Source organism: Pogoniulus pusillus, chromosome 12, assembly GCF_015220805.1.
Source record: "Pogoniulus pusillus isolate bPogPus1 chromosome 12, bPogPus1.pri, whole genome shotgun sequence".
Lineage (NCBI taxonomy): Eukaryota > Metazoa > Chordata > Aves > Piciformes > Lybiidae > Pogoniulus > Pogoniulus pusillus.
Genome location: NC_087275.1, coordinates 10,594,575 through 10,612,101, shown reverse-complemented (window position 1 = coordinate 10,612,101; position 17,527 = coordinate 10,594,575). Strand labels below are relative to the sequence as shown.

The 17,527-nt window shown below is 38.2% G+C and overlaps 1 non-coding gene across 1 annotated transcript; it reads right to left on the bottom strand.

Moving 5' to 3' along the window:
* Positions 1-1,400: 1,400 nt before the first annotated feature.
* LOC135180243 (U1 spliceosomal RNA) lies at positions 1,401-1,565 on the bottom strand. Its single transcript, XR_010304343.1, has one exon. It is a non-coding gene; the product is annotated as a U1 spliceosomal RNA (small nuclear RNA).
* Positions 1,566-17,527: the final 15,962 nt, after the last annotated feature.

Sequence of the window (17,527 nt, the reverse complement as noted above, 5' to 3'; positions counted from 1 at the left end):
AAGAGAGGAAGTCAAGGCACTCTAATTTTGTCTTTTGAATTTAGACTGTATTTGTAGCTTAATAATATGCTGGTTTGAGTAAATACTCCATTATTCTACTGCTACCTAACTATCAAAAGGAAATGTGTCTTCAGAAATTAATCACTTCTATATTACCACCTTTTGCTTTTTAAAACGCCAACTTCTGCAGCATGCTTTAGTATGAACTGTGGAGCAGAACAAAAGGAAGCTCATTTAGCAACTTTTGAAGAGGCTACATGATAGCATCTGGTGAAGGATCTTGTGGCTTACCACAGAAGATTCAAAACCTGACACAACTGTTCCCTAATTAGGCTAAATACATCCCATGCTTCTGAAGTGGAGAAAACTGCTCTCCCTGAAGATCTCATCCTACTGCTTGGTAATAACTGGCTGCCCATTTTAACCATTGGTCAGGAACCATTATACACTATAGAGACAATGGCTATGTCCAGCCTAGGACTATGCCTTCCTAAACCTGGACTTTGATCCTCAACTCACCTCCCACTCAATCCATAGGAACCACCCAGCACAAATGTCCTGAAATCTCAGGCACAGTAGGTTGGCCTAACTCACACCTGTCACTTGGGTTCATGGAAGGCCAAATGGTAGTCAATAGCTCAAATGCTCCCAAATCCAGCTAAAGAAGAAATCATATCAGTCCAGCAAAAAAGTATGACTCCTCCTCCTTCTTCCCTCTGGCTTCCAGCTCTGCCCTAAACTGAAGAGAACACTGGATGTGACGCTTGCTTTTGTGGCTTGAGTACCCAACAGGAGAGGATCAATCACATTAACTTCACCCAAAATGAAAATGGCTCACATGCTCCAAGACCTGATAAACAATAAAGACAGATTATTTTTTAGTGCAGGTCTGTTTCACATGCATCCATATAAATTACTCATGGAGTTAATGGATACTGTATATAAACTAGAAGTAGTACGTGCCTAGGAGTTGAGATGGGTGGCTGAATTATTGATCAGACCATATTAAAACAGAAGCTCATAAGTACACTCAGAAATGTTTACTCACTGAGAACATTTCCCCCAGAAAGTCTAGGCTGATTAACTCAAAAATATAAAAATAAACTACAGAGGAGCTGGTTAGGAACTTAGTCTGAATATTTTCTAGAGCAATTCAAGATAGCAGATAAATTTAGATATCACAAGAGAGTCAGAGATGACAAGTACTTTTTTTCCTCTTGGCACTATGAATACACATACATGCCCCCCAAAAACCCAAACCCTAAGCTTTTCAGTAAAGAATCATAGAATCATAGAGTGAAACAGGTTGAAAGAGACCTCAAAGATCACCCAGTCCAACCTATCACCCAGCCCTATCCAACCAAGTAAACCATGGAACTAAGTGCCTCAAAAAAAAAATTCAGGGGAGAGCACGAACACAGCCCCCCACTACCACAAATTATGCAGTCGAGTTTCCCACATCTGGGGGAAATCACAGGGGTCAGCACACCCAGAGTGCAAAGGATGAGTCTCACCTTGAGAAAAACACCTGCCTGATCACGGTATCTCCCCTGCCATGCAAGTAAAGAAAACAGTCTTCCCACTATAAATCTCTCCCAGTAGAGTTTTCTTATTTAAATTATAAGACTAACAAAAAAAAGCACAAGGTCTTTTTCAGACAATTAAATGGACCCCAAAGTTGATGAGAAAGAAAAATGTAAGGAACCTATAAATGGAGTGGTATTTACAAGTCTTTCTACAAAGTCTTGTATGAATTCAAAGTCCAAATGAGGATGTTTCAATTCCCCTTATTCAGATTAATGTATTTATGAAGAAGTAGAAATTTGGAATCCACAATCCACCACTTTCAGTAGTAAAAGAAACAATTTATCCCATCCACACATGCTTGGGTTTTCAGAGGAAGTCTGAGGTAATAAAATGTCCACATTTTAAATTCACTGAGTCAGATTTCAATCTTCTTAAAGCCTATTGAAAATTACATTTGTAAATTTCCATCTACTGAAACAAAACAAAATAGTAAACCTTTCTTCAAAGTAACTTTTGATTATATAAGCACTGATTAAAATTTCATGCAAACCACCTCCAGAATTTCACAGCAGAAACATTAGCACACATATGTCTATTTTTCATAAATGTCAATTCCATCTGATACTGTGTGTTACTCAACAGGAAAGATATCTGGAAAATAATCTGGCACAGCAGTAGGTTATGTTATAAAAGCTACCCCCTGAACACTACCAATAAAGAACAATAAAATATTTAGCTAAACAAAGTAAAAATACAAGCCTTTCATAAGAACAAAATTGATAAAGTAGAGCTTCTTAATTTTCAGAACAGAAAAAAACCCGGAGATTTAGATCTGCATCCCTGTTCTGTTCAAGCACAGCAAGATGCACTTGAGATTTCAGTCCACCAGTAATGGATGGTTTCTATTTTGATGTGCTACACTCGTTAGCCATGTGCTACATCAAAAGGCAAGATGGGCCATGCTTCTGCTGCAATGAAATTTAAAAGCAGAGTCAAAAAACATGAAACTACTTTACAAAACTAAGTTCTTGGTTTTCAGTCAGCTCTAGGGGTTAGGATGTGACCTGCAATCACATGAATAGCTAAAGTGTAATACTTGAGAAATGAATCCACAGAAGAAGTCTGATGCCAGGTGCTCTCCTGCCCAAGGAAGTAATCCCTTTTTGCTACACGGAGGGCAAAAGGTAACATTTCTGAGAAGCTTTTAGCCAACTGTAATCTTTTTTCTCAATTCATAAAATCTGAAGATTGCCCTTTCTGGTTGGGAAGGTTTTGTACTTATATGGGATTATGCAGGTAGAGATATAGGGTGCATAGACTTTACTGGGAAGTTGCATGTGATTCTTGAGCCAATGCTTTCATAGTTGGGATCACTTACAATGTATAACGCTTGGAGATTTCTCAGTATAAACATTAGACATGGAGAAAGAGAAACTTGTGTTTGGTCAAGTAATGCTATGTAGTAGCAAAGAAATTCTGGTAGTTTGATGCAGACATAAAGAACACCATTAGCTGTTTGCACATGAGGTCAACTTAATTTCTGTTTTAAATACGGAGAAATGAGGGCACTGGGCGTCTGTGCAACTTTCCATCAGTGAAAGAGGACACATTAACTAAATACAAGATTCTTAACTGTCATGGGTTGGGTTGAATCTGCTGATGATGTTCAATACCATGCTGCCATCATGCCAGCTTCAAAATAATAGTGCTGGCTGAAGCAAAAGTATCATGGGGTTTGAAGTACAGATTATAACATGAGAGGCTTCCTGTTATGGTTGCTGCTTCCAGTTTCCAGGCTTTGGGGTGTTTGTTTTTTCAGCTATGGGGGGGCTTCTGCATGCTTGAGTGGGGAAAACCATTTTACCACTGGCTTCTGCTGTTGCTTCTGCATTTTCTGCAAACAGGCTAAGGTAACTGTGTATTATATCATCTCCAGTAAAACTATTTGAACACTTTATCTCATCCTAGAGTCAGTTGGTTTGGGGTTTTGGTTTTTTGGGGGTTTTGTTTGTTTTGGATTGGTTTGAGGTTGTTGTTTTTTGGTTTTGTTAGGGGGGTTGGTTTTTTTGGGAGTTTTTGGTTTTTTTTTTATTTTCCCTTTTGTCTGTGTGGGGAGGGGGGGGGGGGGTGTGAGGACAGGCTGTGTTAACTGATACATATTCTGCCTACAAATGCCTTCTTTGACACTGCTTTCTCTACAGGGCACACCTCTTTTGTCCTTCAAAAATTTCTCTTGTATATGAGAAGTGAAACTCTGGTCAAACAAGACCTAACTAGAAAAATAGAAAAGGTCTTAAAAGGTCACATAAAATATATCCACACATGAAATGCTCCAAGTTTAAAAGAAAAGTAAACATTTTGCAATACTTGTAATCAACATAGGGAGTCTTTTATCGCTTTGCGGAAATCTATGCCAAGAAAAAAAATGCAGCTCCTCTATTTTTTAATGATGCAGCATGCTGTTAATTTGGGTATAATGCCAAAAAGCACTACAGTGATAGTTAGGAAAGAGCTGTCCAGAAATCCCTCAATGTCTTAGATAAAATTGAATGTGAATGACTAAACCAATTTGAAAACTAATCAATTTAAAACTAATTTTATCCACAAGATGCAGGTTTTTTAAACAAATGTCTTTCACAGATACTGTCAACAGAGATACTAGTGACATCCTTAAACCCAGTATGTTTAGTCTGTTCTCGATGTTGTACACAAAATATTAACACCTTTCTGATACTATTCAGACTACAGAGAAAACAAATGACTGAATCCTTCCTCTTTAGTTGACTCATTTCCATCATTACAAACTCCACAGCTAGACAAACACTTTGGAATTTCTTTTGTCATGGTTTCTCACCTATTCATCAAAACCACCTCTTCTCTGTCACCTGCAGTTTCAAGATCCTACCAAGGCAAGGCATTAAACCATGACATGCACACAGTTTCTTCCTTTATGTCCTAAGCATGTCAAAAGCAATCTGAACTCTCACCAAAAAGACATGTATTCTCTTACATTTTGTATCCAGATGCTGCAGATATGCAGCAGGAATGAAGAGGGAGACAGGGTTGTTGAAAGCAACTGAAAATGGCTGACAGACAGCCCACACAGGCAGGACACAGGGCAACTTGGTAGGGAGATACGAAATAGATCTCTCTCACCTTCCCCTTTCGTGCAAATGACAGACTACACCCTAGGATGCCCAGCACTATAATATTCTACAAGAAGGAAATACTCTTCCTCTGCTAGTAGGTTGCATAGCTCAAAATCTGAACTTTGCCATTAATAAAGGCAGCTATGCCGCCCATCACTAAGCAAAATTGTTCAATGCAGTCTGGCTCCTTAAGCATTACTTGTAGTGAAAAAGAGAATTACAGTTTGATTTCTAACAGCATTTTAACCTAGCAATTGGCACTTCTATACACATATATATGTAGACACCCACATTATGCATTATTAGTGTCATACTTGTTATTTTTAAATGTTACCACACTCCATCACAGATATATGTGTACATACAGCTATTACTCTATTTTTTTCCTCTTAATGATAAGCCTCACCAAAAAAAAAAAAAAAAATCACTATTCCAGCAAGCCTCCAGACATCAGCACAGCATACTCAGTGCAGGTATTGCCTTACCCACTTCATGCATTGCAGAGAAACATAAATGGTACCTCTTTCAAGGAGTAAGTGAGAAGTCAGTCTCTCAGAGCCCATCATGCACTGACTTGATTAAACTGCTGCCATCTTCCGCTCGCAGTGAGGAAACAAACATGACTGCATAAAGTAAACCACAGTACATTTGTGGCAAGGTGGAGACCTCTCATCTATTTGTTTTGCTCTAATAACTAAGCATCAAAATGAGCACATGCACTAGTATAAGATGCAAAGGACAAAAGTTTGAAAATTAAGGGGTTTTATCCTCCATAAAACTGTGTGAATAATCAGCTACTTCTGTTCCAGTCTCTATTTCTGAATCTGCACAAGAAGCGATCTTAAAAAAACGCATCAAAAATGAAGTAAAATAAATTGTATTGATTGAGAAAGCAAGGAGCCTTATTTTTAAAAATAGTTTTAAAACAATCCTTATTAACTCTTTAAGAACAGTATGCTGTTTCTTCCACAGTACTTTCAAAAAACACACTGTGTAAATGCAGACAGCAAAATATTTCACTCTCTTATCCTTCCAGTTGTTACATTCTGGCCCTGATCATTAATGGGAAGCAATAGGAAGTTTCCTGTTACAGTTTTTATTGCTTTTGAATCCAGCCTGAAACTTCATCTTAACCTAAGTACTGCATTAATCACATCCTTGATTTTTGCATTGACATAAGGATAGCATAAATGTAAAGAAAACAATGATCCAATATCTTATAAAATGTGAAGCAATACAATCCTTTGTACTCCACATTTTATAATTACACTTATATTAGTTCTTATCAAAACAAATCACTACTCAATTACAGTGCTTTCAAATCAAGGAGGAGAAAAGGCGTCTGAAGAACCACAAAAATACCTTTGCCTAAGTTTAAGTTTCAAAAGGAAGCACAGAATCGGGCTGTTCATTCATCTATTCTGAAGCATTCAGAAGTTGCTTCAAAATGTGCTTTCTGTTTCTCATTAACTTTTAAAGCATTTAAAAATCCCTTGAAAATAATCATTTTTAAAAACTCAACAACTCTCCCCCCTGCTCAAAGACAATAAACTTAGTTTCCTTTTCAAGATTTCAAGAGAAATTGTTCTGCTGTGCAGTTCATTCCTCCATGCCTGTATTTCTTTGTCCTCTAAGGATTTTCTGTCCTAATAGGAGAGGAGTAATATTGTGCTCTCTAAGAACTTCCGAAGCTAAACCAAAATCGTATCTTTATTACAAAATCTTACAGAATTGTTCAATAGTCACAAAGTGCTACAAAAAGAGCATATTTCCTGTTACATGAAAAAGAATTTCAAGTCATTTCCACTAATACAGAATATTTTTTGATTCATTCGTATTACATCCTTGTAGAAAGGTCCTACGGGACTGAAGAAATCATTCAGGATATTAATAATATTTAACGTTACAATTACAAAGACATTTTACCTGACCTGAAAGTTCAACATTATGTTTCCAAAATGGACTGGAAAAAAACAAAAAACAGGCTTTCTCATTGAAGCAAAATGCATTCTTTCCATTAAATAAAATTGTATTATAAAAGGTACATATATTTAAATTTGTTTAATATTTATTCAATGTATATTAGCTGGGATTTTGTGGGTTGGGTTTGGGGTTTTTTTTTGTGGATGTTGAGTATTTTATTAGTGTTTGAACTTTTTGTACTAAGGAAATCAGTGAATATATTCAAAATGCAAATAGCAGCAAATTTGTAGAACTGCATCTACACTAATGCCTGAGTACCTGAGCCTTAACTTTACTTCTGTCTCAATGGGATTACTCCAGGAGTGAAGTTACTCCCTGTGTTAACATCTGTTAAATGAGATCCGTAATTACAGCTGGCAGTTGGAAAACCAAACCAAAAACAAATTAGCATATCAAATATTTCAGAATATATACTATTCCCATGGCACCAGCTACAGTCCCATCTGTACAAAACTGCACCAAAAATACTTCTATTTTAATATTTTTCTCTTTCATTTCTAAATGCTTTGCTCACATTAAAAAATAAAATTAAAAAAAAAGCTGCTTTTTTGCCACCAACCACAGTACTGAATCGTCAGCATTGTTATCACAAGCAAAGATGCATTAGCATAATACAAACTACTTCCTAATGTCAGAGTGAATTCATTTCAACAGCTGTAGAATTTTCATTATTTTTGAGCTGCTGACCAGGTTAACCATTAGGAATATTTTTATAGAGAGATAAAAGAAATATTATGGAAATGCTATCAGATAGAAGTAAGCAGGAAGGTAAGTTATCTTAAAAGATGAGGTTTTACTGTGAAATCAGGTATATTTTGAGTGTTTTTCCTCTTGATTTTGTGCCCCCTTTTTATTCTCTTTCTTCTTTGGCAATACTGCTACATCATTTATAAACCTCACAATAATAAAATCCTGAAACAATACATATGCTGCTAGAAAAGAAAGCTGGAGCAGCCCCAGATAGTTTTTTAAGAAGAAAACTTATCTTCAGGGCAAGACCTGTCCCAAATTATAAATCATTTAATATTTTACAAAATATATTTCTACAGGATATACGCTATGTTGCTGAAGAGCAAATCTCTCTCTGCTAGAGTATTTGTGTCTTGTCAGAGAGACTGAGAAAATGACAGCAGTTCAAGCCAAGCTAGCCTAGAAAAATCACTATATTCAAGAGAAAAATCGCAACACTAAACATTTTGTTGTGTTTATCTGTTACTTTCCAGATACAGTTTAAGGTTATTAGAAATACTAAATCTTTAGGAGGACAAAAAAAATTCGCAAGTTACCATAGAGCAGGTTTTACCTGTGGGCAAGTACAGAAAAAAATCCAAGTTGAGAAAACTGAGCAAAAAATAAAAGGGGTAAATTAATCCCTCTAAGAATAGGCTGAGACCATCTAATATATTGATTCTCTACACAAATTTATGGAAAGACATATTGTATCAGACTACCTGGACCCACTAAAATACAGAATGAAAATTCTATAATCAGAATAAAAACAGTAACAGGACAACAAAGAATCATAAAGCATCTTTATCTTGGAATTCTTCTGTTAAATTAACCAAAACAATCTGATTTCATTAAAACTAAGAGCTCTAAGTTCCATACAAAGGCAAATAATTCACAAACACAACCAGGAAGTGTTCTTCAAAAGCAAGCAGCTCAGTGACGTATTAGAGATACTTCTCTGAAGTCTGAGAAAAATATTACTGCTATGAATAAACAAGCAACAAATACCACTTCAATTTGTATCACTTTACAAAGCTTTGTTTTACATTATTCATTTAAAATTTAATGATATGAAATACATTAAGTGTCGCTGCTGCAAGTGCTTGCTCCCAGGAGTCTCACCAGCTTGAATACATGTTCTCAAATACACTGGACTGCCTGCAACTAGAGTCATTTGACGGACCAGAAACAGACTCTCCCTTCCTTCCAAATCTTTACGAACTATATTAAAACAGCAGACAAGCCCTGACTGCATATAACACTTCTGTTAAGATGCAGTATGTTTACTCTACAGTACTGCACTGTAAAGTTCTGTTGTAAGTTTCCTTGGAAAAAATATTTCAAAATATTCTTCGAATCTTGTGAACTATAATAAAATCTCAAACACTGGATCATAGACACTGCTATAAATTGTTGTGTAGTGCCAGAAAACTGTGAAGTAAGATCAGCTTGTCATACTTTTTCTGAGGCTGAACATTTGCTATGTGAATACATTTAATCACAGCTAGTCTCCTTAGGAGATGGGGAAAGGGCTGCATTTTGTATTATAAACTCTTGAACTTTTATACAAGATTTTGTAAGTAGTTGATGGCCTACCTTTTGTGTATAAATATTCATTTAAAGTGTTTGTACATTCCATATGCCAGCTAAAATCATTTTGTGTTAAGGAAATACATATGTGAAATCGCTGGCTAATTAAGTACCTTGTGCCCATGTATGAAATAGCTAAGGGTAACAGACAAAAATACTTTCAAGGGTTACACAGATTCAGATGTTTCCTCCCCATCATTCCTAGCTTAAAATGTAGAGTTGTCAAACATATAGCTCATCAAACAGAACATTTGAAAAGATAAACAGTCAGGAGACAGGCAAAGTGGTAAAATCTAATAGCTCATTCATTTGATAACACATAGGAGTCTGTGGGAACAGGAATACTTCTCTGTAATAAGCTGGTATTCCTTTAAGGGAGACAAACGCTGCATCAGAAGTGACATAAAGGGAAGACAGACAAGATGACCATTTCTCTCCTCACAATAAAAAAACCAAACAAAAACAACCCCCTAAACCATTATCATGTGAAACAGAAAAGATCTTGAAATGCAAAGTCAACAGAGGGACAAGCAGGTGTTTGCATTCTCTGCTGTTTAACTCATGGGTTTCATTGTGTGCTTCACAGAAAGAAAAGAGTTTCTTTCGTAGCTTGTACATGGAAACAAAGAATTTTAACAGGGAGCGCTGATAAACATCTTACACTGTTAAACATCTTCACCAGGAGAGAGAAACATCTCCCCCCCCACCCCCCGTGCAAGCAACCGCGGACCTCTTTTGTTTCCTGATAAATATTTGCCTTTGTCTTTCATGCTAAGGTCTGCTGCCTTGGACTCGCACACAAAAAAAGGACAAGTTTTTTTCTTGGTCTGTGGGTTTTTTGGTGTTGTTTTGGTTTGTATTGTATTTTTGTTTGTTTGTGCGGGGTGATTTGGATGGGTTTTGTTGTTTGCGTTTTTTTTGGGGGGGGTTGTTGTTGTTTGTTTTGTGTGTTGTGGGGTTTTGTTTGTTTGGGTTTTTATTCTGTATTTAAAAAAACACCCAAAACATTTAATTGCGATCATTTCCGATTTTCTAGCCCGCTGCGAGCTGAGAAAAAAGACCAGGAAAAGGGGCGAAAATTCACCGCCCGCTAGCTGCGACGTGGGGGCCCATAGGCGTCCTGGCGTCCTGCGCCTGCCAGGCAGAGAGCGAGGCTCTGCCGGCGGACACGGGGAAGGGGCGGGACGGGGCGCCGAGCCTAAGTGGGACCCCGCGGGGCTGCGAAGCCCGACAGGCGTGCGATGGTGGGGTCGGACGAGGCTGGGCCGAGGAGGACAGGGAAGGGCAAGGTAGAGCACAGCCGGGCAGGCCGCAGATCGGCGTGGCGGCCGCGGGATAAAGGCGGCGCTGGTCGCCACGCTCCCAGGGAGCGCCCGCCCGTTTGGGAGCCTGCCGCCGCAGCGCGGAGGTTGGGGAAGCTGTTGGCGAGGACGCTTAGGTTGGCTTTGGCTGGAAAGGGTTGCGGAGAAGGGACAACCCAAACACAACCCCCCTGTTGTTTTTTTCGATTGTTCGTCGTTGGGGAGGGGGGTGTTGTTGGTTGTTGTTAGTTTTGTTTGGCTTTTTCAGTGGGATTACACCGAGTTGCTCTTCACGCTGCACGCACTTTTAATTCTTTTTGATAGAGTAAACTGAGCCTCCAGCTTTGTCAAAATTCAAGCTCTACAAAAGCACCGAGATCTTACTACCAAAACAAAGAGTAGCTGTAATTGCTTAAATATTCTGTCCATACACACACACACAAACAACAACAACAAAAATCGATGCCAGGCTCTCTGTAAGACTGCAGTTCTGACGACTTACCTATTTTATATACTGGAGTTAAAGTACACAAAATAGTTCCCACTGCTTTAGTAGTTTGAAAAAAAATGAAAAGAAAATCCAGGAAATAAAGTCATTATAACGTTTTTATACACATACAGAGTACAGAACTTTCAAAGCTCTTCGTGCTCATGTGTGTGCTCACCTACTGGAATTAACGCTTTTTACCACGTTGACTGCCTGCAGGACCCAATCCTGATAGGTTCCTGCGTGCCAGGAGCTCCTAACAGTATTGTTAAAGGCAGGTTCACTAAAGGGCTAAGGCACTCAATAGTTACCGCCCTGTATACCACCTCGGGACAACACACCCACTCACAACTACAGACTTACTATTTCACTCTGTATGAAACCTTCATAAGGAGTACCAAGAAAAAATCCAGTCTGATCGTCAGGATTAGAATGCAAAATTTAAACATGTCATATGCCTAAGAAGAAATACAGTAAAAGATACTCCACTCAGAAATATGCATAAATTTGAGAGAGATAATAATTCCTGAAATCCAAATATAAAACACAGGAGATGAGCTTATGCTATAGACAGGAGACAGTCTTGAGAGATTTTTCTTTGGCTAAATACTCAAAATGCACAAACCCACACTTTTCACCTTCAAACTTTACCACAATAATTTCAGTTTCTTTAACATTTGTATGATGTGTCAGGGAGTACAACTTTTTTTTTCTCTAGGAATATGGAAGTTCTTATTTAATGAATGAATTTCAAGACTTAGTCATCATGTTACACTAAAGACAACAGCATAAACAGAAAAAAAAAGTTAATGTAAATAAGTCAAAGTCATTTGTCTCCCCATAAATACACATGCAAATACCAGAAGTTAGTAAAAGTAGGTATTTTCAAAGTCTATGATATTATTATCCAAAGTGAATAAAAAAACAAAGCACCAAACAAACAAAAAAACCAAGAGCAGAGAATGCTAACAGGATCATCTTACCTGCCTTTTAAGCAAAACTCTAAAAAACACAACAGACAAGAAAGCCTGCAAGTTGAGGAAGACTGGATTAGCGACAGCAATTGACCCAGTGAAAATGAATCAGACTGACTTTCTTTAAATGAAACATTACTTCCTGACATATTAACACATCAAAAAATATGATTATAGTTCAACTTGAAATTACAGTGTGTATCATACACCTCTATGCTCTTACCAGGTTTGCTCATGATAGCATTCATTTAACAAGAAGTATTTTTATGATCCCATAAATGTTGTGCTAATAGTTTTGAACTGCAGAAGGTAAATGCTCATTATGTTACACTACTTTGCATAGACTCATTTCATAAGCCCTCTAGTAGTTGATGAGTAAGAGCTCTGTCTTTTAAAACGCCATTACTAGTGAAGTTTTGGATGAGATGCTTCACTAAAAGTCTCAAACTTCCTAAAGCTTAAATGTGAAACTGAAGTTAATTAGTAGCACCATGAATAAGAGTGTATCAGTGTGTTCCTATATATATGTTAACATGTGTATAATCAATACCTAAAAGACAGTATTTATAAAGTAATATAATACAAAACCTCTGGTATGTCTCTGTTTGGTATATCTGCCAAAGGTGGGATGTAATTAAAGATGCATTTACATTTCCATAGTGGAAGAAATGCTATAAAAAGTGATAATGGCAGTACCACAAATGAAATACTGTTTTCAGAGTTTGACCACAAAGAAAGCCATAAACAAGACCAAAGAATGTAATGGGATTAATCCAAGATTATCTTAATTTATCCTTGCATAAGTACAGTGAAACCACATTCACTTAAGAGCATTCAGGAACATAATGAGTAATCAGGAATTACCTAACTTCAACATCAGCACTGGGCTGACAACCAACCATGCAGAATACTGGACACAAATTAAACCAAGATAAAGATTAAGAGCTTCTGTAACTTACAGAAGGACCACCAAGAGAACTATGTCCCAACTTTTAGTTACATAAGCAGGACAGATTAAGATAGCTGCAAACTTAAGACTCGTTCAGTATGCTGGGGATACACTTCTTGGCATTGGCTTATGATTCAGAAAAGGCAGATAAAGCCTTTTCTAAAGGTGATTTGGGTTATATTTTAGCCTGCAAAGTCTGGGGGCAGAAGAACAATGATTTTATTTATTGAACAAAATGTCATAGGACTATGTGTAAGTAGTTCAAATGTATTTAAGATATGAGGAAGTGTGTTTAGTATCTATTCCAGTATTTGGCCATTGATTAAATAGCACATGACTAAAAATACTGATTGTTAATAATCAAGGAAAGCTATAAACTTTGCTTAAGGAACTATGGATTGTAAATTAATCTTATCTTTATCAATGCAGCAAGACAAAGAATGAAACAAAGGCAAATGTAACAAGCAAAATATGCTGCCTATCACTGGCAAGTCAGGCATGTTCCATACACACCTGGAAGAAAATATAGTTTTCCATAGGAAAAATCCTTTTCTCTGTAGGTCACCATCCTTACTTTTATGTTTGTTCTGTTGCATATTTCTGTTATTGAGGGGTTTGGGGTCCTTAGTTTTCACATAAGTAATTTGTTCACATCACATATTCCTCCATAGATGCCATTCACATCATATATTTCCAACAGTCCAATTTTATATTTTCTGATTGAAGATACACAGAAATGGAACAAGGTACATGGTGACAAGTCAGGTGCTCAATGCCTTCTTACCCTCTGTCTTTAGAATCTCAGGCCTTTGAGAGATGAAGGGAAATACAGAGCAAGGAACTCTTAATCCTGGTGGAGAAGGATCAGGTTAGGGAACATTTAAACAAACTGAAGTAGATACGAGAAAGTCCTAGGGACCTGACAGGAACTGCCCATGAGTGCTGATGTCCCTGCAAGGCCACTCTTTGTAATCTCTCAAAGGCTGTGGTGATGGGAACAGATTTTTGATGTCTCGAAGTAATCCAGTGTCACCTTCATCTTCGAAAATGGCTTGAAAGAGGATTCAAGAAGTTACAGAGTGGCCAGCTTCATGTCAGTCTCTGGGAAGATGTTAAAACAAATTCTCCGGAAAAAAAAGCATTCCAAATCAAAACCAAAAATTTAACTACAGACTACCAAAGTAGTTCTCATTCTGCACTCTTACTGGCCGAAGTGGAAACAGCGTTTTTTGACACTGCTTGATGACATACAAATGTATTAGAAAAGGTTTCCCTGCCCTGAAGACTTCATATATTTTTTTGCTACCTGAGAAACCTCAAAATCACTGGTTTAATTCACTGCCTACTGTTTCAGAGAGTTCCTGTGAAATATAGGAGTCATGTTAATTTTCTTCAGGGCATGAGTTTTTGGGGTTGTTTGAGAGAAATGCATTCCAAATGTCATCCATGTGCTTTCTCCTGCCTGGTAATCCCTTGCAGGCATCATCCTGCACATCTTTTATCAAGAAGTTAAGATGGGTATCTTCATTCTTTCCTACTGGGCTTTTCTTCCAAAAGATTAATTTCCAGATTTCCTTGTTTGCTTTCTGCTGAGTTTGTATTCCCAGTCTGCCTGTCTTCTCAGAGGCCTGCTTTGAAAGTCCAAGCTTGTCCCAAAGCAGAATCCAAAGATAAACTGGGTAGCCAGAAGTTTCATGTTCAAGGACCCAGAGGAGAAGGTCAGATAGTTATTCTTAGAAATCAGTTGAAACCATATACTAACCGTGGATCATTAATAATATTTTTAGGATATTTTTGTGAAGTTTTCTCATTTCATTAATTTCTAATATAGTCCCTTACTTATATTGCTAATTTATGTAGTAACAGATGTGAATAAATCAACTCTAATCACTTATGCAACCAATTTTGCTGTTGCTTATCTCTGCTATCCTTTTTATTTTATCTTTTGCCCATCCTTTCACTTAGGCACGAGTTCAACATATAGTTGAAGGTTCAAAACCTTTTTTCTTCAGTTTTCCCCTGACTGGTACACTGGAGATACTAGAGAACTGGTGCCATAGCTCACCATTAGTATGCTCAGGCCAAAAGGCACATAAGAAAAACACAGGTCTCTGTGAAGTCTTCAGAAACTCACTGAAACCTGTAAGAGACCAACTGAGCCCTTGCAAGACCTACTGAAACGTGAAGCAAAAAAACTCAGAGCACTTCATGAAGCACTGGAGCAGACCCCTTTGAAAATCCAGGGACTACTTCATTGAATTCCAGATGGATCTGAAGCACAGTGAAGAACAAACTGTACTCCTCATGGACAGTACTGCGTTTTAAGTTGTTCAAACTTCATTGTATTACAGCTGTATCGCTTTATGCCAATATTGTAATTAATTATCACCACCTTAAAACAAATACATGCTTAATGTGTGCTATAAATACTTATGATTAACTGTGTGCTGTAAATAATTACAGTTAATTGAGCAGAAAATGTGATTTTTGGTTCCAAGTAACTGTAATAAATTTTTCATTCTAAGGGAAACCTTAATTCAATGTGCTTTTATTCTTATTGAGTTCTTAAATTCATCTCCAGTTTTGAGCCCACTTTCCATGTATAAATAAGTCTCAAAGGATATCAACCTAATTAACCTCCTTTTTAACCTCTTTGACTGAAATCAGACACAGAAGCACAGTCACTGAGAGCCCAGGAAATACACAGTCAACCTGCTTTTCCAGCAAAACTCAAATTTACCTGAAGCTGTAAACAATATTTTCTCAGTCCTAAACTGATGACTAATGTGAAGAGAATACAGACTCTTCAGTTGTGAAGGTCTAGAGCTCTCCATTGAGCATGTAAACTCTGAAGCATTCTAAAAGCTTGCAGCCTGGCCAAGCTTGAGCAAGTTTTGCAGTGCCATAAAAGGCCCATTCTCTTCTCCACTCGCTGGATAAGGAATTGGCTGGATGGTCACGTACAGAGAGCGGTGATCAACAACACAATGTCTACCTGGAGACCAATGACAAATGGCGTCCCTTGGGGGAGTCAGTGCTGTTTAACATCTTTGTCAGTGATATGGACAGAGGAAATGAGTGCACTCTCAGCAAGTTTGCAGATAACACCAAGCTGTGTGGCACAGTAGTCGACTTGCTAGAGGGCAGGGATGCCATCCAGAAGGACCTGGACAGGCTGGAAAGCTGGGCTCAGGCCAACCTCATGAAATTCAACAAGGCCAACGTCCTGCACAAGGGTTGGCACAATCCTAAACACAAATACAGGCTGGGTGGCGAATGGCTAGAGAGCAGTCCTGAGGAAAAGGACCTGGGGGTCTGGGTTGATGAAAAGCTCAACATGAACCAGTAGTATGCACATGCAGCCCAGACAGCAACCATGTTCTGGGCTGCATCAAGAGAAGTGTGCTCAGCAGGGCAAGGGAGGTGATTCTCTCCCTTTATTCTGCTCTTGTCAGACCCTACCTGGAGTACTGTGTACAGGTCTGGAGCCCCCAACACAAGAAGGACGTGGAACAGCTGGAGCGAGTCCAGAGGAGGGCTACAAAGATGATCAGAGGGTTGCAGCACTTCTGCTATGAGGACAGGCTATGAAAATTTGGGCTCTTCAGCCTGGAGAAGAGAATGCTTCAAGGAGACCTTATAGTGGCCTTGCAGTATCTGAAGGGGGCCTACATGAAGGCTGGGGAGGGACTATATACAAGGTCTTGTAATGAGAGGACTAGGGGTAATGGGTTTGAACTGGCAGAGGGGATATTCAAACTAGCTGCTAGGAAGGGTTCTTTACAGTGAGGATGGTGAGACACTGGCACAGGTTGCCCACGGAGGTTGTGGATGCTCCCTCCCTGAAGGTGTTCAAGGCCAGGCTGGATGAGGCCTTGAGTGACCTGTTCTAGCAGAAGGTGTTCCTGCCTATGGCAGGGTGTTGGAACTGGATGATAGTTGAGATTCCTTCCAACCTAAACCATTCTATGATTCTTCCCTGCTATTTTAACTGAAAGCAGAAGACACTTTATGAAGGAGTTGCCTGAATACTAGTATAAGGAAAGGTTTCCTTGGTATTTATGAATATTTTTGGCAGAAAGGAAAAGGTAAGACTGCCAAAGATGGATAACTTTAAGGTAAAAAAGAAAAAGGTTTGCCAGAAATTAATTAAAAGTAGGATCTTAGAGTGGAAAATGCTAGTAGGCACTGTTCACAGATACTTGCCAGCCTGAAGGCAAAACCACAGTAAACTTGGACAATGCAAAACAGGAGTTCTAAGCAACTAGATACTGATTTTTTAAAAGCATTAAATATGTTAAAGAATAGAAATCCCTACAACAGAAGGCCTGCATAAAAAGTCCAATGAACAGCACTACAGTCAGTGGGAGCTGAAGAGTATTTACAACTTCTAGCAGCAAGCACATAGTTATAAGTGTGGAGGCGCTTAAAATCTTTGTGACTTAATAGTCACATAAAACACAACATAAATGTTTCAAAATTCCATCTCCAAGTCATCAGCTTCACACTAAACGACTAATAGCAATACAGGAATGCAGCTACCCCTTACCATTCAAGCTGTAGACTTAGTGTTTGACTGGTGACTTGTTTTTTCCAGACACGCAGTGTAAGATCCCTAAAGACCTAGAAAAGCAAAGTAACAAAAGGCGATTAGAAAAGCACAGGTTTTACTAAGTGTGACTGGAGGTCTGTTAATCTTTATGGTTTTTGTTTTGAGATCTAACTGAACACATCAGTGGGAGGCTAACTGAAATAATGCTGGAGTTGAAGTCTTCTGAATTTTCAACACTATTGTGCCCATAAAGGCTAACTGGGTAACATTAAGTTATTACTTCACA